The sequence below is a fragment of the Acomys minous genome (assembly GCF_964271855.1).
Source record: "Acomys minous genome assembly, chromosome: 8".
Taxonomy (NCBI): domain Eukaryota; kingdom Metazoa; phylum Chordata; class Mammalia; order Rodentia; family Muridae; genus Acomys; species Acomys minous.
The window spans coordinates 37,823,918-37,846,499 of NC_140489.1; the positions used below are offsets into that span (position 1 = coordinate 37,823,918).

General features: G+C 42.2%; 1 protein-coding gene across 9 annotated transcripts in view; it reads right to left on the reverse strand.

Annotated features, from left to right (window-relative positions):
* RAD51B (RAD51 paralog B) overlaps window positions 1–22,582 on the reverse strand; it is a 528,078-nt gene that overhangs the window by 226,924 nt on the left and 278,572 nt on the right. The gene's annotated exons all lie outside the window — the stretch shown is intronic.

A 22,582-nucleotide genomic window follows, 5' to 3' on the forward strand; every position in this document is an offset into this window, starting at 1 on the left:
TATCATCATCACCATCATCACACAACAGACAGGATTCCATGAAGCCATCAATTATCGACCATCATCTCTAAGCCAGAGCCATCTTTTCTTTTGAGACAGGGTATTTCTACTTGCTGTGAGCCAGGTTGGCCTTGGACTCATAGTCTTTCCCCTCCTCTTTCCCCACTTAAAAAAGTGCTAAGATGGTTATGTACCAGCATGCCCAGCACAAGACTCATCTTAAGACAACTGAGGTAGGGATGGATGGAGGGAGGGAGGAAGAGAGGGAGGGATGGATGGATGGAGGGAGGGAGGAAGAGAAGGAGGGATGGATGGATGGATGGAGGGAGGGAGGAGGGAGGGAGGGAGGAAGAGAAGGAGGGATGGAGGGAGGGAGGGATAGGTAGATGTATGGATATCATGAGATAGAAATGCAGTCACTTCTCAGTAGTTCACCCCATGTTTGTCAGTAGATACTTTCACATGTCTATGCTCAGTCCATATTTAGGCCTTTTGTGTTTTCCTCAGGTGAGATGGAAAACACTGGTCACTATGTTCTACTAAGTGGCTTTGTGTACATAAATACTGATATTAAATTGCCCTTTATCCTCCTTTCTTTCCATGCTAATCCCAGTTTCTTCAAATTCCCTCATAGTTCTCTCCCAATCCTTTAATCACCTTTGTGGCTGAACTCTCAGCCACCTCTTGACTGAACTCCTCCACATTAATTACAAACTGCAGATCTGGGCACGATTTCCAACTATGGTTCTGAATGTCAACTGGCAAGATGATTTTTGTCACGATTCCTGCAGAATAGAACTCTAAATTAGCATCCCATGATCATGAAGGAGCTGCCTTAATCCGGCCAGAAAGGAGATTATTTATAGCATAGAAGCAGAAATGTAAACTGCCTGCCTCTTAGCTCTCAGTGTGCTTCTACTTCTGCAAGCAATCAGTAACTTCAATAAGAGACCACAGAAGAAAAAAATAAGAAATAAGCAGATTAGGAACCCTAAAATGTGTAGCAAATACAAACACAAGGGTCAGAAGGATGGCTCCATTTAAGAGTGTTTGCTGCCAAGCCTAATGATCTGAGTTCAATAGCTGGTACCCATGAGATGGAAAAAAAGGAACAGCTTGGCTATGGCATAAGTATGTGTGAACGTGCATGCACACACACACACACACACACACACACACACACACACACACACACACACGAGTAGGTTTGGGTTGTGTGCCACTCACTGCTCCACCATTGGTGCAAATAATTCAGTGGTATCTGATATGCTTACTTACTTTACCGTCCCTACACAGTGCTTTCTGGGTTTGGCACATTTCCCCCTAAATTTACAATGTTCACAGAAATGTTTCTGTGGACTGCACAATAGCGTGCTTATCTTTTCAAACCAGCACAATTCTCTCCTGTGTCTTCTACATGTGCTGCTGACACTTAAAAGAAAATAACTTTTACGGATCCTCTTGTAAAATAAGAGCACTGGCTGCTCTTCCAAAGGCCCTGACTTCAATTCCCAGCAACCACATGGTGGCCCACAACCATCTATAATGAGGTCTGGTTCTCTCTTCTGTCATGCAAATTTACATGCAGGCACAGCACTGTATATATAATAAATAAATAAATGTGTAAAAAAAATAAGAGCAAGAGCAATGTTCTGAACCTGATATTTAATATCAACTTAAGAATACTAAATATGACTATCTGGGTGCAGTGGTGCATGCCTGTAATCCCAGCACTTGGGAGGCAGAGGCAGGCAGATCTCTGTGAGTTCAAGGTCAGCCTCGTCTACAAAGTGAGTCCAAGACAGCCAAGGCTACACAGACAAACTCTGCCTCGAAAAACCAAAAAAAAAAAAAAAATGGTTTTAAGGGGCTGGAGAGAGATGGTTCAGCGGTTAAGAGCACTGATTGCTTTTCTAGAGAACTGGGGTTTAAGTCCCGGCACCCACATGGCAGCTCACAACTGTCTGTGACTCCGAGATCTGAGTATGTGCTGTGCATACTAGATGCTCAGTGAGCTGCAGAACTGTGAGAAGAGAGGCTAATGTGTGGCTGAAAGGCTTTTCAGGAGAGGTAAGGTGGAAGCTGCACATCAAGGAATGGGTGGGAAGACACAGCGGGCAGAGAAGCCTGAGCAGAAGCAGGCAGCGTGGCAGCTCTGGAGCCAACCAACATGGCAGCGATGAGGGATGTGACTGGGAATGAGTGAAACCGGACCCAGATGAGAGGCTGACTCTATGATAATTTTTCCACTTGTGCTCTTGAGAATCACCCACGCCCTGCAAGAGATGGGCCAATTCAACACGACCTCAGGATAAGAAACCAACTAGTGAACAAAGGTTCTGAGCAGGATGACACTGCATAAAGTGAGTGGTTTAAAAACCCATTCGTTTTAACCCAAGGCTTAAAAATCCAAGAGTAGTCTAGAAACCCAAGGAACCAGAGTCGCTTGCTTTTTCTACTTTAGGATAGCTTTGCTCTCTGTGGCCTCCCAATTTCTTCCCCTTCACTCTACAGCAGGGTTGTTGGGTCTTGTTTGGCAAACATGAACTCCTTTGTCTGTGCACGAGTGTTTTTCAATAAGAAGAATAACAAAAACTGTGGCTGGGGTTAATTTGTCATTTTTCAGTGTGGTTTTGAATCATGGGTGATATCAGCCTAGCTATAGAAATCGGCTTTGTCGGTTAAGCCCACTCCCAGCCAGGACACAGCAGAACACAAAACATAAACCATGGGAACAATGGCCAGGCTCAGGGCTTGCTGCTCTCCAGATGCAATGACAGTATGGAAAATGGTCAACCAGGAATCCAAAGTGTATTCTCACCAGGGCCAAGGCAATGCCTTAGCTTAGGATTTTTTTTTCCTTTCCTAATTTCTTTTTCCATTAAAAGAAAGAAAGAAAGAAAGAAAGAAAGAAAGAAAGAAAGAAAGAAAGAAAGAAAGAAAGAAAAAGAGAGAAAGTGGTTGTGAAATGTCTGAGAAGGGCTTGGTGGAATTGAGTATGTGGCTTAACCAGCTGAAAAGAATTACGCACCATGGCACCAATCTGTGCCCCCTCAACAATGACACATGCCTGCTGGAGGAAATCACACAACAGCCTCACTAATAACCCAGGAGCTGAAGAACGGGACAAGAACCGGGAGCCCTAGTGCACAGGCTCAAAGTCACACAAGATTGTGAGTGTCCAAGTGGCCTTTCAATAAAAAACAAAAACAAAAACAAAAAAAAACGAAGAGGTATAGAAAAAATTCCTACTGATCAGGCATTTATAAAAACCACGTGGGTTCTAAATCAGGCCTTGGGATAGGCAGAGAGAAAGCAGTAAGTTAGGGTCTCTGAATAGGAGGGGATCCCAAACCAGGACAAAAAAGAGAGACCAGAGACACATGACTATGACAGATTCAAAGAAGGCGCGAACATTATGGCCTAGGGAGCTGTATAAAGGCGTCCCTACTACACAAGATAGGGGATGTGTGAGAGATACTCATGAATACAAGACAAATGGATCAGACTCGAGCATCTAGGAGACACTTGCAACATGACTTGGAGCTTAGGAGGACAGTCTGGGCTAGAGGGAAAGCGCTGGGGTTGGTCAGAGTGTGGGCGGACGTCACTAAAATGCTGCAACGGACAGTTTAAAGAGGCATAGAGGGGCAAAGAAAACGGAACTCTACTCCTCACAGAGGTTTCTATTCCAGTGTGTATGTAAAAAAGAAAAACATTTCTTTCTTGATGCCAATGGTACTTTATATATAGTTACTCTCTCTCTACAAAATTTGCTCAAGTGAGACAAGGAAGCATCACTGTATACTTTATGCGCCTGTTCAGTACATTTTCCAAAGTTTAAATTATTTTTAGATTTATTTATTGTATCTTGTGCATACTGTTTTGCTAGCATGTACACATGTGTACTTCACACATTCAGTGCCTGCAAAATCCAGAAGAGCGTGTTGGATCCCTGGAACTGGGGTTACAAATGGTTGTGAGACGCCATGTGGGTGCTGGGAACCAAATCTGAATCTTCTACAAGAGCACAGGTGGAGCCATCGCTCCAGCCCCATAAATTTTGTCATTAAGTTAGCATATTAACTATAAATTTTGCCTCTACTATTAAGGTATTGGGCTCTTTTGTATCAGGGCCCACTATAGCATTTACATATATTTTGAAAACGTATAGGCTTTACCTAAGACTGATAACTACCTCTTACTGAGCACATCCCATGTATTACATATTATCATTAAATGTTTTGCATAGGCTATTTTATTTAAATAGCGCAATAAGCCAATACAGTTGGCATTATCATCTCATTTTATAGATGCCACAGTTTGGGGTACAACTGCTCCAGCAATGGCATGACCAAGTTGTAAGCTCACATCTCCTTCCTATTCTAGGAGTGAATCCATGCACATAAAGTCCTCCAAGCGTTTCTACATGTCTCCTCCTCAGGTACAGGAAACATCTCCCCTCAGAGCCAATGGGTGAGGACTATTATCTTATAATACCTTGGCCTCTTCCACCAATCACCCCCACCCCCCAACCAGTTACCATACTGTGAGAAGCCCTCTCCTCTAAGACAAGGGAGTGTCTGTGTAGACCCTTGAGAATGAAACCTTCAGCAGAAAAGAAGTTGCTATATGCATGACCAAATAGATGTCCAGACTAATGATGACGTGAGTGCCATTCTGCACTGGTTTGGGTTAGTTGCCTCAGTCTGTAAGCTGCTGCATCTTAAACACCAAAGTCAGGGACTCAATAGGGTCTTACTGAATTGCAGAATAAAAAATTAAAGGGCTAAATAAGATTTTAAAACTTAGAATTAAGAGTATTCTTGTGGGGGGAATAATGGAGATTATTTTACACTAAAGTAATTCTGAATTTAACAAATAAAAATGAGTACAAAAATGTAGGCTGGCCAGGTGATAAAACAGCAACCAGTGTTGGGGGGGGCAGGGGGAATGAAATCCTAAGTCATGATATAACAAGAATAAACCTTAAAAATATTGTTCTAAAGGAGAGACGCCAAACACAAAGGTGCATTGTATATGGTTCCATTTATAGGAAATGTCAAAATTTACAGATCCGAAAACTAGAAAATAAGATGAGTGGTTTCCAGAAACCAGAGGAGAAGAAATTGAGAGTGACTGCTAACGGGCATTGGATTTCTTTTTCAGTGACAAAAACCGTTCTGGGATTAGATGCTGGTGATAGTTGTACATGCCTGTCGATATGCTACAAAACAAGTTCATGGTGTAGGACGTGCATTGGATCTCAGTTAAAAAGTACAGCCTAATAATTCAAACAGGATGATGAGATTTATAATGGAGATCACTTAGGAAACAAACAAATTTTTTATTGTTATTAAAAATAGTTCAGACCTTGTGGACTGTAGCACCACGTTCTGGAATCCAGATGTTTTAAAGGAGAGCCATAAGGCTGATTAGACTTGAAAAACAGGATTTATATGGAAGACTAAAGTACTGGAAATGATTCTATCTGAAAATATCCAGGTCAAAGGGGACGGTTTTGAAAGTTTCCTTAAGAATACAAGGACTGTTAAGCAGAAAAGAACGAGCAGCTGCTTTCCATCCTCTGCAAAGAGCACAGAGAAGAGGGCTCTAAGGTGACCCAGTGTGTTTAGACAGAGCGCAGAGAAGAGGGCTCTAAGGTGATCCAGTGTGTTTAGACAGAGCACAAAGAGGGCTCTAAGGTGATCCAGTGTGTTTAGGCAGACATACGAGAGGCCGCTCACACTGAGAGTGTAACAAAGGGCTTCCAAACCAGGACATGGAGACTGGAGGACTTTTCAAGAATATACTCAAGGGTTAGATAGATGGCTTGTCAGTTAAGAGCACTTTCTGCCCTTGTAAAGGACCTGGGTTGGATTCTTAGCACCCACATGGTGGCTTACAACCATCCAAAACCCCACTCCCAGTGGATCCGACTGGGATATGGTGCACATATATGCAAGCAGGCAAACTATTCATACTTATAATGTAAAATTTTAAAAAGGCCTTTAAATAAACTTAAAAAGAATATTACAAAGCTGTATTTGTGAACTTGCCATTAATTAAACCACTCTCAAGGATATATTTTTTTTTCCTTTTAAAACTCATGTGCCTCCATGGGATAGACAGGAAGACATACTATGGACTAGGTAAATCCAATCAGGCTAATTTCAACTTTTTAAAATTCCCAATGTTCTATTGTTTCCTTTTATAAAACCTCCTCACAAGAGAAACCACTGCTAATTCTCCTGCCTCAAGAGAATTGAGAGGTCTTCATATTCAGGACATAGGAGCTGAGTCAAGCACACGGGCATCCTGCGAGTTTGAGCTAGGGAGAGGTTCCACTTTCTTTACTAATCCTTTTCTTATTCTGTAGTTTCCCTTGGTCTGAAAGTATCTCTGATGGCAGACTTCCCTCTACCTACCCAGCCTGTCACACTGGAGAGGGGTTCGCAATGCCCTGTCACCACCTTGGTACTCCACTGCTCCTGTCACTATCCATCACAGTGTCTATTTCTGATCGTATAATTCATCATGTCTAATCATGCCAGGTTCCACTAATGTATCTACACATCCCAAATCTAACACATCTTACTGAAAAATCCCATAGACTCAAACTCTGAGGTTACATGCAAACTAAGTTAGTCTACACTTTCAAAAACGAATTGTATTTTTTATATAATTATGGATTTTTTCATAACTCTTAAACTTTGTTTTTCATCCCTGAAGAAAGACAAGTTAGGTATTTAGTTCATGCCTATACCCACCATTTGGGAGAATGGTTTGTTTCTTTATTTGTTTGTTTACTTCATTGATGTTTTGCCTGGATGTATGTCAGATCTTGGAGTTATAAAGAGAGTTGTGAGCAGCTATGTGGGTACTGGGAATTGAACCTGGGTCTTCAGGAAGACCAGTCAGTACTCCCAACTGCTGAGCCATCTCTCCAGCCCCCATTTGGGAGCATAAAGTAGGAGGACTGCTGTAAAAACAAGGCTAACCCAGGCACAAACAAAAAAGAGTTGCACATTTGAAATTCTGATTTTTGTCACTTGATTAAATAGATACTAATACAGCATCAATTGCTCTCACATTCACACAACATCAAAATCAAGTTGTCACTCAAAGAACATTGGGCTTTCCTATAAGCAAATCCTTCTCTAGTGCCTGTCCTCAGAGGATCACAAATATCACTGACAGTTACACAAACTGTCCTAAAACAGACTGGCAATTGCCTGTGACACCACCAAAAGCACACAATTCTTCTTGCTGAGGCCAGCACCAAGTTAGACCAGAAACGAACCGAGCAATGCTGCAACCTTTTCTTTAACCTCCAGCGCTCACTTGGAAGTGGGTGGGCATGGGGGCATCATCAAATAATCCTTACAATTCAGAACAGAACAAGTCTTAAATTTGTTCTCTGCTCCATCACCTGGACCAGCAACTCACATCAGTTTTCCTTTTGCTGCTCCTTTATAGCAGCAGAGTTTCCAGGTGCTCCAATTTTTTTTTCAGGCTTGTATGGCATGCCTTGTAAACGGGATGGAGCTGTTTAATTATATAGCTTTAAACTTATATCCTCATTAGGTCTATAATCTAAAGACCTGTTACAGATAAGGAGTTAACTCCAAGCTGTTAACTACTGTGAGTTACTGAGAAACCGAACAAGGCCTCTCGCTTTAAGGCTACCTTTCAACGAGAAATGTCTTGCCAAAGTATACAAAGTTGACCTTTCAATATCAAGTAGACACTTCAGAGCCTAGACCTAGAGTCGTCCACAGTTTCCTCCCCTCTACAGCAATTGCTTCCCATGAGTGCCCAGCCCTGCCCTACAGTCTTTTCTCATTCCTCCACAAAGGCTCTGAAAGGGACACATATCAGATTCAATGTCCCCTGGCCACATAGTGAGCACACGCTAGGCAGGGACTGTGCTTCCACAGACGCCCCTGATTCTGAGTGGGTGAAGAGCCTAGCTCTCAATCGGACCGATGGAAGCAGAAACCCCTTCCTGTTAGCACAAATCCTCCTTACACGGCACTAAAGAACTTACGGTCTCAAAAGAGAGCCATGATGCACTTTCCTTAGAAGCTGCACAGCTGCCAGCTGTCCTTATGCTGTACTGTATTAAGTTGTGAGATCTGCACATGACTAACAACCCAAGATCCAGGGAAGGAGAAAGCATGGTTGAAAAGCAGCTGTGAGGAGTCAGGGCATGTATATGACCACATGTGCACCTACGCACACACATACATATACATGCACACACATGCACATGTACATATGCATACACCAAGACAAAGGAACCACTGGGATGACAGGAAGAGAAGGCGACCTTACCTGGGAGAGCCTGAGGATACTTTACAGCATTTGGAAAATGCATTTTAGACTCCAAGGTGCACTTCACTTGAGGAAAACCATCAAATTTCTTCGAGACTGTTCTCTCAGCCATCAAGCTTGGCTAATAACACCTATGTTCTAGAGGTGCCCCGAGGGCTGAGGCAAATACATGGATAGTATCCCCAACATAGTTCATGCTCACCACATGCCCAGTGACCTTTTCAATGTGCACTTTCCAGCAAGCCTGTAGGTCAAGAGTTAGCTTCACCTCATGTAGAAATAAGTTGTCAGTAGGTTTCAGCAATGCATTTAAGGTCCCTCTTCTAGGAAGAGCCTGAGCTGGAACCTTCAATTGCTTGGCTCACACCAAAGCTCTTTCCACTGAAAGGCACTGACGCTCTTTTGAGAACTAATTTTCCCAAGTGCATTGAGAAACATCCTGCCTCTACCAATGCCAAAAGTAGTAAAATAGGGGTACCTAGCATGAAATCACGTGTGAACCTTTATTGTGCAAAACCCATACACACTCTGAGGAGAAGAGATGGTGAAGAACCAGCATATAAAGAGAACAGAGGCACGGGCCCCATGAGAGCCGAGAGTCGCTGTGGTTCTGAAAGGCTATGAGGAACTATTTCTCTGTGTTATAGGGAAAGCTTTGGCTCATTTCACTTGATGCTTCTTTGTTTTAAAGAAGAAATAAAATACAGTTACTGAAGAATGAAGACCAGTGAAGCAGGCGCCCGATGTGGAGGCATGCTCAGCAGTCTACAGACACAGACGCTGGAACTGCCAAGGCCTGAGGCACCCAGTGGCCTTGAAAAGGTTCATGACCTTTCTATGGACAATCATCTAGCAATTGAGAGTGTAGAACTCACGATCAGAAAGCTCTGGGTCTGACTCTGGTTTTTCTAGTTATCACTGTATAATGTTGGGCCAAGTTACGTTTGATTGATAGCTCCCTTGTGGCAAAATGGGGACAATAGTACCTAACTGATGGACCTAGTGCAAAAATTCGACATCCTTCTGAAGGTAGCTAACACGTGACACTGGTAGTGTTACCACTGCTGCCCTAGCTTTCTGTGACCAGTGCTTCCTGTTTCTGAAATGGGGATGTTATACTTGTCTTGCCTCTTCTACTTTATTTTCCAAACAGCACCATAGTAGTGTGTATAAAACAGCACTTTTAAAAAATGTGAAAAGTGTTCAAGAACGCAAGGTTACTGCAATAGCAACTTGGGAGTGAGCTGTCCAGTCCTACCTGTTATCAGAAGTAACAGGGATACATTAATCTTCCTGGAAAAAAAAATGGGTAACATTCAATTCCCAATAATCTTTCTGTCCAGCAGAAGATGTTCTCAGAACCCTGAGTTCTTTTTTTCCATACTATAATTGAAACCCCTAAGGATTCATTTAGCCCATAGTCTAAAGAAAAAACAACAACAAGGCTGAACCAACTGTCCATGGTTTCACGCACTGTCCATGGTTTCACGCACTGTCCACAAGACTGGGGGATTGGCCCTACAGTACAATGTAATAAAGAGGCTTACAAATTGGGTCCTCCGGGAAGGATACAGCTATATTTGTTGCATGTGGGTACCAGAGCACGGAAGTTGGCCTCTTCTGTTCTTTGAGTGCCATGTGCATAAATCAGTAGACTGTCATTCCCTTTAACTCCAAACACTGGCAAACAAACAGTTGGAGCAAAGCTACTTGAGAACATGACAAGCCACAGCACTCAGGACACTGGCCATCTCCCATTGCTCAAACAAGTTAACTAGGGACTAACCTGTGGCTTTTGTTGTTTACCAATGCTCATCTTAATGGATCTCAGGAGAGTCGGTGGGGGGGAGGGGGTTGTAGAGATCATTTAGATGCCCCCTCCCACACGCTGGAAGTCTTTTCCGCCCCATTAGGTACAAAGGGCTAACATTTCAAGGACAAAATTACTCTGGGCTTGGTGACAAACGCCAGAGGTAGCACATTCCCCTGCTTTAAAGTTTCCACAGAGGCCCTCTACTGGAGTAATACCCCAATCTTCTCAGAGGCCTTCCCTGAAGAGTCTAAGAAGTAATTTTTTTACATTTATTTTATGTAATTTTTTCAGAATTTTGAGTATGAATATTCTACTTACATTATCTCCACCCCGTCCCCTCCCTCTGGCCCCACGTCCTCCCTCCCAGTCTCTCTCAAATTCATGGCTCCAGTTATTACGGATACATTTTTGTGGAGCCAAGGACTTGGCTTCCTTCTCTCTTACACAGAGCAGAGTCATCAGATGACTCCTGGCTTTAGAATGCACAGTTCTCCTCCTCTGCAAGACAGGGCTTGTTGCGACCCAGCTGCCTGTCCAACTGCAGGAATATTTAACCAGGATAGGAACAAGAGGAGGAAGAGCCACGTCCCTAACATGGTTTTCCTGGGCTAATGCTGGCATCTTGTTCGCAGTCACGTTGGTCTGAGTTCCTTTCTTCAGAGAGAGAGAGAGAGAGAGTGAGGAGAAAATAAGCCTTTGGCTCTCTTAAACACCCATGACCCCCACTCAGTCTCCTTTCTCCACTCCCTCTCTCTCTCCCCAACTCAAACTGCAGCACTGCATCCTAATAATGTGCCTGAGTCTCATGCTAGTTCTTTCTCTACTCTTCACAAAGTATGTGGACAGCATTGTTTCATACTCAGCTGCCTATTTACTTGCATTCCCCGACCTTCCCCCATATCTTGTTATCAAGCAATGGCCCCTCCTAGCCACCCTAGTTCTAATTGTACTTAGCCTTGGGACTGAGTAATGACTAGCATCTCTTTGTCCCTTTATTTTCTTCTATAGTGTATCTCAGAGGTCACTATGGGGACTTTGTCGCACACTCAACCTTCTGCTCAGCACACAGCAAGTGCTCGATAATGTCAATGGCACATGTTAGTGACAGATTTGTCCCACAACCTGCACAGATCTAAAAACTCCAGTCTCACTGGATTTATTAGTCCTCTCTTCCTACCTTGAGTGTGAAAGCACATATTTAGAGCTTCCATCAAAGATTTATATGAGAAAACTAGTCAGCAAACAGATTCTTGAGTTTTAGCAAAGATGTCTTTTCAGATGGACATCATTCAGCATTTAGCTCAAAATCACCAAGACACTTTTGTTCAACCAGCTCTGAACCTATTTAATCAACCTCATCAACAGAAGAGCATCAGCCACATTGCTCCTATAAATCAGAACCCATGTTTCTGCCCTGTAGTCAAGCTGTGAAGGAATAAAATGAGGCCACAAATAGGAATGGTTTGCTTCTAGGAAGCTTGGATTATTCCCAAATATATTTCTCATGAGCAATCATTTAATGATCCTAAATTTCTCTAAATATCAATGTTCTGCAGGTTCTAGGACATGTCTTCTACTTACCAACTCTTTTCTAAACCAGAATGATGCCCAACCTTCTTTAACATCCTGGACCATACCTACTGCTACAGTTTCTTATAAATGTGTGTTCACGTTATAGCAGCTCACTCTCTGCTCCGTGTTGTGGTTCCAAAGGAAAGACCCAGCACTGAGCAAAATCTAGTCTAATTTTCTGACACTCCAAAAGACACACAGGGTGATATATCCTTTGTTCTACTGCGGATGATGATGGTGACAATGATGATGGCAAGAGTTCTGTGTCTGAGTCTGGTCCAAGCATTTACAATTCATTAATTCTCACAGCAGTCCTTCGAAGCCGTGATTATGACATCTCTTTTTTTACAGAGTGGGAATAAGACTCAGGTCATATGGCCTGCAAATGGCTGACCCTTCCAACCCCAGATCAGTTAGATACTAGAGCTCAATTTTCCAACCAATCGCTAGTTACAGCATCTCCTTTTAAACAGAGGGCACCATATTGGCTGTGTAAGCTACAAAGTTAGGGTCCAGCCTATGTCCCGCAGGCACAAAAGCTCTGTAACTGCCCCACAGCTGACTAGTCTTACACACGGTGCTTCTTCCTAACAGAGCCATAGGAAACTGATCTAGCAAGCCAGAAATCAGTCTTCAACACGTGTATCTCTCACACAGAGCAGATAATCGAAGGTCTGACTAGTGCCTTTCCTTCACACATCGCTGTCTACAGAGGAAAGCCGTAAACACAAGCCGTTAGAATACAAGGAGTTTGCTCCAGGAAGTTGTAAACAGAGGGGGATATGGAAGGCGGTACTACAGCTCTGAAGTGAGCACACCTCGGTGGACAGCTCTGGGGACAGACAGTAAAGCTGGCGTGGGCCCTCAGGTGTTTCTGATATTGGCCTTTGCCACGCACTTTTGCTTCACTTGCCATCTTTGTCACGCTTAGGCCTAAAGACAACTTACAGTTGCTTTTCGTAAATCTAGTTAACATATTCTCTGGTACACATTACTTTATTTTCCAACCAAACTCTCAGATAACACTCCTGTCTACTCTGTGCTCTGCAGCATAATTAACTCTGGCCAAAAAAAAAAAAAAAAAAAAAGTCAAAAAAAGTCTTTGATGTATTTAACACAGCCTAGTAACATTTTAAAACTATTTTTTTTTAACCTTTCACCTTTTTACCACATCTAGTTGGTAGTTCAAAAATTGGTAACATAGCAGTGAAAGTTGAACAAATACAAGTTTGTTTTTCTCATTGTTATGCCTTCCTGAGACACTGGCTTCAGTGGGTGGGGATGGGTCTTGTGAGATCTCCATGCAGGACTCTAGCACTTGGAATATGGGTGGAAAGAGTTGATCCTCAGACAACTCCAAGACCAGGCACTGGGGGAGGAAGCCAGCAGGAGAGGAGGCCACGGAGAATGCTCTGAGCTAGGCTACTCATTCTTAGATATGTCTACCCAGAAATTTTACTGTGCGCAACGCTCTAGTCTGGCTATGATGCCAAGTTAGAGAAGTCAAGCAGGACACGCAAATATCTGTGTGGAAATGCTTCTGACAATAACGGACACTGAGAACTGGGAAGTGAAAGGGAAGAGAGGCGAAGGGAAACTGCTCTGTCAGGGAAGCACAGAATGTGAAAATAAAACGACTATTTTAGACAGAGGCTACTTCTCTGCGCCCTCAGTTTTTGGTAACTCAACCGGGGAATTTTATTGGCAGTGTCCTGTCTACTCATTCTGGACCACCTTGTGAGCTTTTGGCAAAGGACTCCCTCCAAGCAGTCACACACACAAAAAAAAAGTTTCTTTGTTCTTTCAGGTTGCTAAGGAGACTTCAAAGCGCTAGCTCTTGAGTACTTCCTTTTCACCTCAAGAAGAGCTTAGCAAAGTGCTGGCAGATTCCATCCAGGTCATTGAAGAGCTAGCTGGTTTTCATACTGTGCAGAGGTAGCTGCTGCGCACGGGCTGTTCAGTTGTTGCTGAGCATAGCACGCCTCTAGCAGAGGGCAGCTCGCGGGCCTCATGGTCCACATCTGGAATGTAGCCTATAACCCTAGAGAGCCTTTGCAGCTGAACAGAGATGCTGTAGTGTATCAGCCAGCTGCAGGCCTGGGTGGAGGGGCAGGTGGCCTGAGATGGGGTCTGCCATTTCCAGCTGCAGGGCTACAGACCGTCTTCTGCTCTTTTGAGCCTTTGGTGTTTTCCTCTGCCAAGGGAGAGGTTTCAAGCAGGTGACATGGAAGACACTTCTGTCTTCTCACACTCCATGAGCACTGAGAGAAGCAACTAAAATTAGACTTGTGTTTAAACAGTGCACAGAAAACAGGTTAATATAGTGCATCCCGCAGACGTGGATCCTACGAGCAAAAGCCTAGCTTTTGCTGTGGCTGAAAAGAATTAAAAGAATATTTTGGCTTCCAAAGTGGGCAAAGATTTGGTTTGGATTTCTCTCCAAAAAGACAGCATGTCTCAGCAGTGGAAACCATGCCAGTAGCCACAGGCTGGGTCACTGCCTTCAGTGAGGTCCAGCAGGCACAACACAAATTTCTTAACTGCCATTACTACAACCTTCACCACACCTTGTTTTTCTTGGGGGACACTCCTGGTCAGGTAATCTGGGTTAGATCCAGCACAATTTATAAAATGTGAGGCTTTTCCCAATGTAGGTAAGATTACATGCTATTTTAGGAAGTCTCTTGAGGGATGAGGAAATGTGTTGTTTTCCTTTTAAATATTATACTGCATATCAATTCCAAACGCTAACCGAACTTTTAAAGAAAAACACGAGTTTCCTAAAAATAGCCTGCCTACAATGCCTCACAGACTCGGGTGCTTGCTGCACAGAGCATAACTTGCTTAGCATGCAATTAGAAACAAAATAATATTTGTGGATCGTATCTACAAGGTTAAGAAAAACTATATGTAAATGTCCTCCAAAGACTAAAAAAATGGTAATGAATGTAAGCTGGGTTATTATTCTAAAGGGCTCTTGAAAAGGGCTCACATGAGTTTTAATGTCAGATTAAAAGAAAACTTTTGGTAATCAAATATAAAATCTAAAGATACAATTGTGGTCTTCAGTTTTCTCTGAGTACTCTCAAGTTTTTTACTTCTTCTCCTTCGTTTTGTTTTTTTTTTTCCCTTTGTCTTTCTTTATTTTCTTTCCTTCCTTCCTCATTTCTTTCTTCCTTTCTTCCTCCTTCCTTCCTTCCTTTCTTTTTAGAAAGGGTTTCTCTGTGTAGCCCTGGCTGGCCTCAAACTCAGAGATCAGCCTGCTTCTGCCTCCTGGGTGCTGGGATTAAAGGCCTGCACCACCACGCCTGGATGTATTTTGGCTTTTACATTTATTCCAGTCTTGACCACCATGACACTAAAGAGCACTGCCTAAGACTACTCTTCTTGAAATGGTCTCCCTCTGCTGCCCAGGCTGACCCAGAGCTCTCTATGAAATCCAGGCTAGCCTCAAACTTAAGGCAGTCCTCCTGCCTCAGCCTCATAAGTGTTAGGATTACAAGCATGAGAAACGTGTTGAGATGCCTTTTAATTTACTTAATATCTTTTTGTTTGTTTGTTTGTTTGTTTGTTTTTGAGACAGGGTTTCTCTGTGTAGCCTTGGCTGTCCTGGACTCACTTTGTAGACCAGGCTGGCCTTGAACTCACAGCGATCCGCCTGCCTCTGCCTCCTGAGTGCTGGGATTGAAGGTGTGCGCCACTATGCCCAGCTTTTACTTAATATCTTTATGTGTGTATGTATGTTCTTATACAGAACTACTCCTCAGCTACCTTTTGAACTTCAGTTTCTACATTTATTTCCAAGGCTATTCTTTTTAGTTCCTTCTTCTTCTACAGTAGTTTAATTCAGTGACGCTCTCAGCTATTTTCTCTCAGTACTTTTTCCTTACACTCCTGCCTTTGGATTTGGCAAACTCCTAACTCTGTGTGGCTGATTTGATAACCTTGACGACTAACCTTAATCATCTCATGTAAGTTCCAATTTTCTATTTCCCACTACTATATGCTTTCTTATCTCAAGCTTGAAAATTGTATAAAACTGAAATTTTATTTTTTTCTAACTGAAAAAAAGCAGCAAAACCCCTGTGAATATGTTGAAATGGAAGTTTCAGTGTTTGGCGATTTCTAAAATACATATATGTGTATGTTATGTGTATATGTGTATGCATGTATGCACACATGTTTTCCAGTTCTGTCTGTACACTGGAAGGGCTGACAAGTACAGACACCACAATATTAATGAGCACAAGTATGTCTAGAACCTGGTAGCTAACACAATTTCTACTGAAAGAGAGCTGGAGATTTTTAGAAAACTAGACAACTTGAGTGCTGAGGCAAGGCAAGTATAAGACATGGCTAGGATAAATTATCACGTCAAAAAGTAAAGCAACACTAAATATGATAGGGGTACTATAACACAAGAACATACCAGCTACAAAAGAGATTATATGAACAGTAAAATAACTCAATATAGTACTGACCACTGAAAAGAATAGAAATCTATGAGAGTCTAAACTGATAAGAGACAGACAGATGGATGGATGGATGGATGGATGGATGGATGGATCGATCTATGGATAGAGTAGTAGGTAGGTGAGTGATTGAATAAGTGGATGAGTAGATGTGAATGGATGATGGGTGGGTGGATGGACAGATAGACGTGTGGGTGGATGGATAGATGAATGGATAGGTGAGAGAAGAAAAAAGTTCTCTTGCTTATAAGGAAAAGTCACAGTACTGACCAGCAAATATGAAGAGAAAGTAGAAGTTGGAAGCCATGATGTAACACCCTCTTACTGGGCCTTGAGCACATAACACTGGATCCACATGCAGTGATGAAAAGCAGGATGGCAGCGCTGTGCTTGCGAGTGAACACCAGTAACTATATAGAGGGGGCACTAGCACGCTGTGACTCGGTGGCCACATTTTACATGAGCAATGACTGGCAGACGAGCACTGCATACCTTCAGACACAATAACTTGAGGACAAAACACCACCTAGGTGGCAAGTATAACCTGAACCAGATCATAAGGAAATATCAAATATGCTTTTAAAGGGTCATGGATTGGGAGAAGGCTGGCCTTACATTCTTCAAAAAAGCACAATTTATAAAAGTCAAAGGAGGGCTATCGGAAAGTTCTAGATTAAAGGAAACTGAATGAACATGACCCCAAATTATGCCAACTAACTATAAGATGTAATCCCAACTTACCAAATTTACTAATGTAAATAATTCTACTATGGTTATATAAAAGAATATACATGCCTTTAATCCCAGCACTCGGGAGGCGGAGGCAGGCAGATTGCTGTGAGTTCGAGGCCAGCCTGGTCTACAAAGCGAGTCTAGTACAGGCAAGGCTACATAAAGAAATGGTCTCAAAAAACAAAACAAAACAAAAGAATATATTCTTTTCCTGGAAATAGACACTGAAACATTTGGTGGGTACAAGGAATCAAAATGCAGATAATCAATAGCTCAGAACAATGTCATGTGTATGGTGTGTGTGTGTGTGTGTGTGTGTGTGTATGGTGTGTGTGTGTGTGTGTGTGTGTATGGTGTGTGTGTGTGTGTATGGTGTGTGTGTGTGTGTATGGTGTGTGTGTGTGTGTGTGTATGGTGTGTGTGTGTATGGTGTGTGTGTGTATGGTGTGTGTGTGTGTATGGTGTGTGTGTGTGTGTGTGTGTGTGTATGGTGTGTGTGTGTGTATGGTGTGTGTGTGTGTGTGTATGGTGTGTGTGTGTGTGTGTATGGTGTGTGTGTGTGTATGGTGTGTGTGTGTGTATGGTGTGTGTGTGTGTGTATGGTGTGTGTGTGTGTGTGTGTGTGTGTGTGTGTGTGTGTGGATATATGATAGAAGGACTAAGTTATAAAGCAAATGTGGTAAAATATTTGCAATAAGTGGACACGAGTAATAAAATACATGCTTTGTGCATTGTTATTTTTTTAGAAATTTTATACTTCTAAATAAAAAAATAAAAAAGAAATAAAATAAAAACCCTCACAAAACACACACACATACACACACACACACACACACACAGCCAAAGACAACAGCCTAGTATAAATCTGATTTCCAGCCCCTGTCGCTTCTCCGTTTTATTTGATTTAGCTCTCAAGAAAAAAATAATACTAAAAGAGAGAAAGCAAGGAAGAGAGAAAGAAGGAAAGAAGGAAGGAAGGAAGGAAGGAAGGAAGGAAGGAAGGAAGGAAAAGAAAGACAAAAAAACCTTGCAAGGCTTGTGCCTCTTGACTCTTGGGGTATTCAGCACAGACTTACTCCTTTTGCTTTGGGTGTGCCCGTTCTGAATTTCCACCATGGCCCTATCTGAATGGAATTCCACTGTATGTTATTGTGACACTCTGGAGTCACTTCTGCTGAACTAGTGTTTCTCTACTCTAAAACATCTCGTGTGCGTGTGTGTGTGTGTGTGTGTGTGTGTGTACGTGTTTGTGTGTATGTGTGTGTATGTGTTTGTGTATGTGTGTGTTTGTGTGTATGTGTGTGTATGTGTGTATATGTTTGTGTGTATGTGTGTTTGTGTGTGTGTATGTGTGTATATGTGTGTGTGTTTGTGTGTGTGTGTTTGTGTGTATGTGTTTGTGTGTGTATCTCTGTGTGTGTATGTGTTTGTGTGTGTTTGTGTGTATATGTGTGTATGTGTTTGTGTGTGTTTGTGTATGTGTGTATGTGTGTGTGTATGTGTGTGTGTATGTGTGTATGTACTAAATGTCTCCAAACAATTTTCATTCTGCTGATCATTCCTCATCCACAAAGGACTTGAAAGTAAACAAACAACTCAAGAAAAATAAGGAAGTAAATAAATTAATAAATAACTAACTGTCTAACTTTTAAAACAGAACTTTCAAAAAGTTGAAATTACAGTAAAATTGTAAATAGAGTAAAATACAATATTTTCCTGGTTAACAAAACCCAAAATAACTCAATCTCAATTAAATGTAAAGCACTGTCCTTGTTCCCAAGAATAAATGCTTTTCATTGATTTCTGGCAGGTGTACTCCCTGAAAATTCTCTTTTCCATGTCACAAATATAAATACATTTTGCCAAATGGGCTCTGAGTACATTGTTTTACAACCTACCTTTTCTATTCCCATCTATACCATATTTCTCCATATGAATAAATAGCTTTATTTAGTATGATTTTTAGTGACTATATAGTATATTTGTAATCACATTCCTTTAGTCAACTAAATTTTTATTTTCCTGTTTTTCATTTTAACAAGTAGCACAAATGAAACACTTAATAATACTTGTAACTTCCTACAGAATCACATCTTTCATTATTTGCTGTACACAACACACATTGTAAGCTTCTTTGCTTTCAGTGCCTCTCTCACATTGCCTCATGTCAATCCCCTGCCTCATTGTCAATCAAGTCAGAAGCAGGCAAAATATCTCCAGCGCTTTTCTAGCTGAGATCCTCACAATAGTCATACACTCAATGTCTGTTTGGGTCTTGCTGGAGTCTGCACTCTTCGCTCCTTGTTTATCACTCATACGGCTGTTTTTCCCTCGCTGACAAGCAGGTGGCTTGTGCCTGTGTCTCTCTGTATTGAAAGACAAAGGCATGGACAAGGTGATGACTCTGAGTTTCTAGGGTGAGTTGTGAGAAGGAGAGACCCTGAGAAATGTTCCAAGATTCTTAATCTGCCTCCGTGAGACACAAATGATTTACCTATAAGATCAATAAATTATATATGACTATAAACTTTTGAGGCACATAAAGGTATTGAGAAAATCTTTTCTCAATAAATTCAGTGCAAAGCCCCCTAATGTGACTACGTTTTTTAAAAAACTCATTAAGAATTAGAATAACAAGACACAGGGATGACTGTGGACTCTGTGAGCAAAATCTTAGTCACAGCAAAAGATTCTGCAGACCCAGCAGATGCCTTTATACAGTTACAGGGGACACCACTGCTGTAATTCACCGAGTTCCTTCAAGGAGAATGTTATGCATACTGTAAGCCATGGTGAGTTATCATAATATGTCTCTGAGGCCCATGAAAGGAAGGGTCTCTGCTGATACTAAGTTAGAGGAGAATACATTGGAAAACTTTTGTCATCGTCTCTCTTCTTGGTCTATTTGAGAATTTTCCAGAGTAAAATTTTGTGTAAAATGTTACATTCTTAAAGCAAAATTTTGATGGGTCACCCCTTAAATAAAAGCAGTGACATATCACTGTTCATTGTGTGACAGGCTAGAGGGACTTGACTAGAGTCTTGTCTGCAGCTAGATTCCACTGAGGGAGGGCGCAGCTCCCAGGTGCCACTTGCCAGGTTAGAGGGACTTGATTAATATCACTTTAGTAATCCTTGAATCAGAACCACCTTTTGACAGTTGTGATCTCAGGCCCCTCTAAGCTGGACACTGAGACTGGTTTCCAGGACAAGGAAGGTCCCACAAAAGAAATGATTAAAAACAACGAGAGGAAGATTACTCCTTTGTGACTCTTGCCTGAGAGGCTGAAATCTGAGCAGACCACATCTCATTTTCCCTAATGAATTCCTCTGCTGCTGTCATGCGGTTAATTCTCCACATTTCCTACTACCCTGATTATTAAGAGGGAGAGAGAAGGAGGGAGGGAAGGAGGGAGGGAGGGAAAGGGAGGAAGCCGGCCAATCAAAGGGCACATCTACTTTTGTAGCCTTCAGATATTCTGCAGAGATGGATTGTGGATTTTGGGGGCTTTGTGGGGAAGATGGTTTCCTTTGGAGACAATGGGCCAAGTCTACCAGCAATGGAATACTGCATTTGGTGGTATACAGTTAGGCAGCAAGGGTTTGCCCAGAGAGGCCAAAGATGCCCCTTAGCTTAAGCAAGACACGTCGCAGCTTTTATTGACTTGCGATGTGGGGGATGGGAACAGCACTCTCCCTAAACAGAGTCTAGTTGCAGACATCCTTCATGGGGCCTCAGAGCAAAGGGCTGAAGAGGGGCGGGGGTGGGGATGGAGGAGGGAAGCCATTTGAGACACTTAAAACCAGCAGAGCTTTTCATTTCCTGAACCTAAAGCAAATAGCTGTTTGTGGTATTCACTGGAGTGTGAGGGTGTGTCTTTTCCTTCTTTTTCTTCTGCCAAGCTTGTAGACCCCACCAAAAAAAAAAATGACTATAAGATTGCTCTGAAGTTAATAAGATGAGACTGAATGAGAATAAATGAAAATGCCTTCATTTGGGATGGGAGAAAGAACAGGCTGAGCAAAAGTTCATGTGAAATCTAGGGGTTATATTTGATTGCGAGCATTATATATGCCAATGCTGTCACTTGGCTGCTGAAAGCCCCACTGCAATTTAAGGCCAGATTAGCAAAAGTATAGTGTTCAGAGTAAGGAAAATATACAGCCTTCCTGGCTGACACAGCTACAGTCCTGCCTCCAGTCTGGGTGCCAAGTTTTACAGCACACACAGAAAAACTGGAGCATATCAAAAGAGTTACAGGAAAAGAAGTAGAGCGGGGAACCACGCCATGAGCACAAATGCAGAGACTAGGACCCTCCAACAAAGAAGAAAGAACTTGCTGGACACTTCAGCCATTTATAAATAAGGATGGGTTATTCTGTGGAAGAAAGAACAAACTTATCTCCAAAAGCTTTACATAAGAACTTTTTTTTTTCTGATAATTAAAAGTGTCCCAAAATGGAATAGTGTAATGAACACAGCTCAGTGAAATTACAGCTAAATACTCCAGCTGGTCTCAACAGCCATTGGATTCTTCCTTTATTCTTTCTTTCTTTCTTTCTTCCTTCCTTCTTTCCCCTTTTATTTAAAATAGATTTTTTTTCTTATATGCTATATACTGATTAAGGTTTATTTTCCCTCTACTCCTCCCAGTCCCTTCCCACCTCCCTACCCTTCTGGATCCAATTCCTTTCTGTCTTATTAGAAAACAAACAGACTTCTAAGGGATAATAACAAATGAAACTAAGCTAAAATGTAATATAATAAGATAAAACAAAACTAACACATTAGAATTGGACAAAACAAACAAACAAACAGAAGGAAAAGAGCCCAAGAGAAGGCACAGGAAACAGAGCCACTCATTCACACACTCAGAATCCCACAAAGTCACTGCACTGGAAGCCATGATAGATACAAGACAGAGCCGGTGCAGACCCGTGCAGGCTCTGCGCATGCGGCTGTGGTCTCAGTGAGTGCCTGCGTGCTTTGATCAGGTTGAGCGGGAGGGCCTTCTTTTTTTGGTGTCTTCTATGCCCTCTGGCTCTTAGACTCTGCTTCTTCCTTCCCTGATCCCTGAGAGGAGGGGTTTGATGGAGTTGGACCTTACAGGCTGAGTGTCCTAAGGCCTCTTACTCTGTGTATTTGTTGCCATCGACTGCAGGAGGAACATTCTCTGATGATGGTGGAGCGAGGCACTGATCTGTGAGTAGAGCAGAATATCATCTGCAGTCATTTTATTGCTTGGCTCCTTTGGGGGAAGTTACCCGAGGTCCCTGGGCTAGCTAGTCTCAGGTTCTTGGTGAACAAAGCAGCAGAAGATGGACACTGCTCTACCTCAAGACCCAGCTGTACCACTCTTGGGCATGCATATACCCAAAGAGCTGACCACTGTATGAAAGAAACACTTGCTCAGTCATGCTCACTGCTACTCTATTCATAATAGCCGGAAGTTGGAAGCAACCTAAATGTCCTGCAACAGAAGCATAGATTTTAAAAATGTGGTGACATTTACACAATGGAGTATTACTCGGCCATTTAAAAAATGACATCATAAAAAAAATGACATCATGAAATTTGCAGGCAAATAGGTGGAACCAGAAAAAAAAAATCATCCCAACTAAGATACCTAGATCCAGAAAGACAAATATATATATT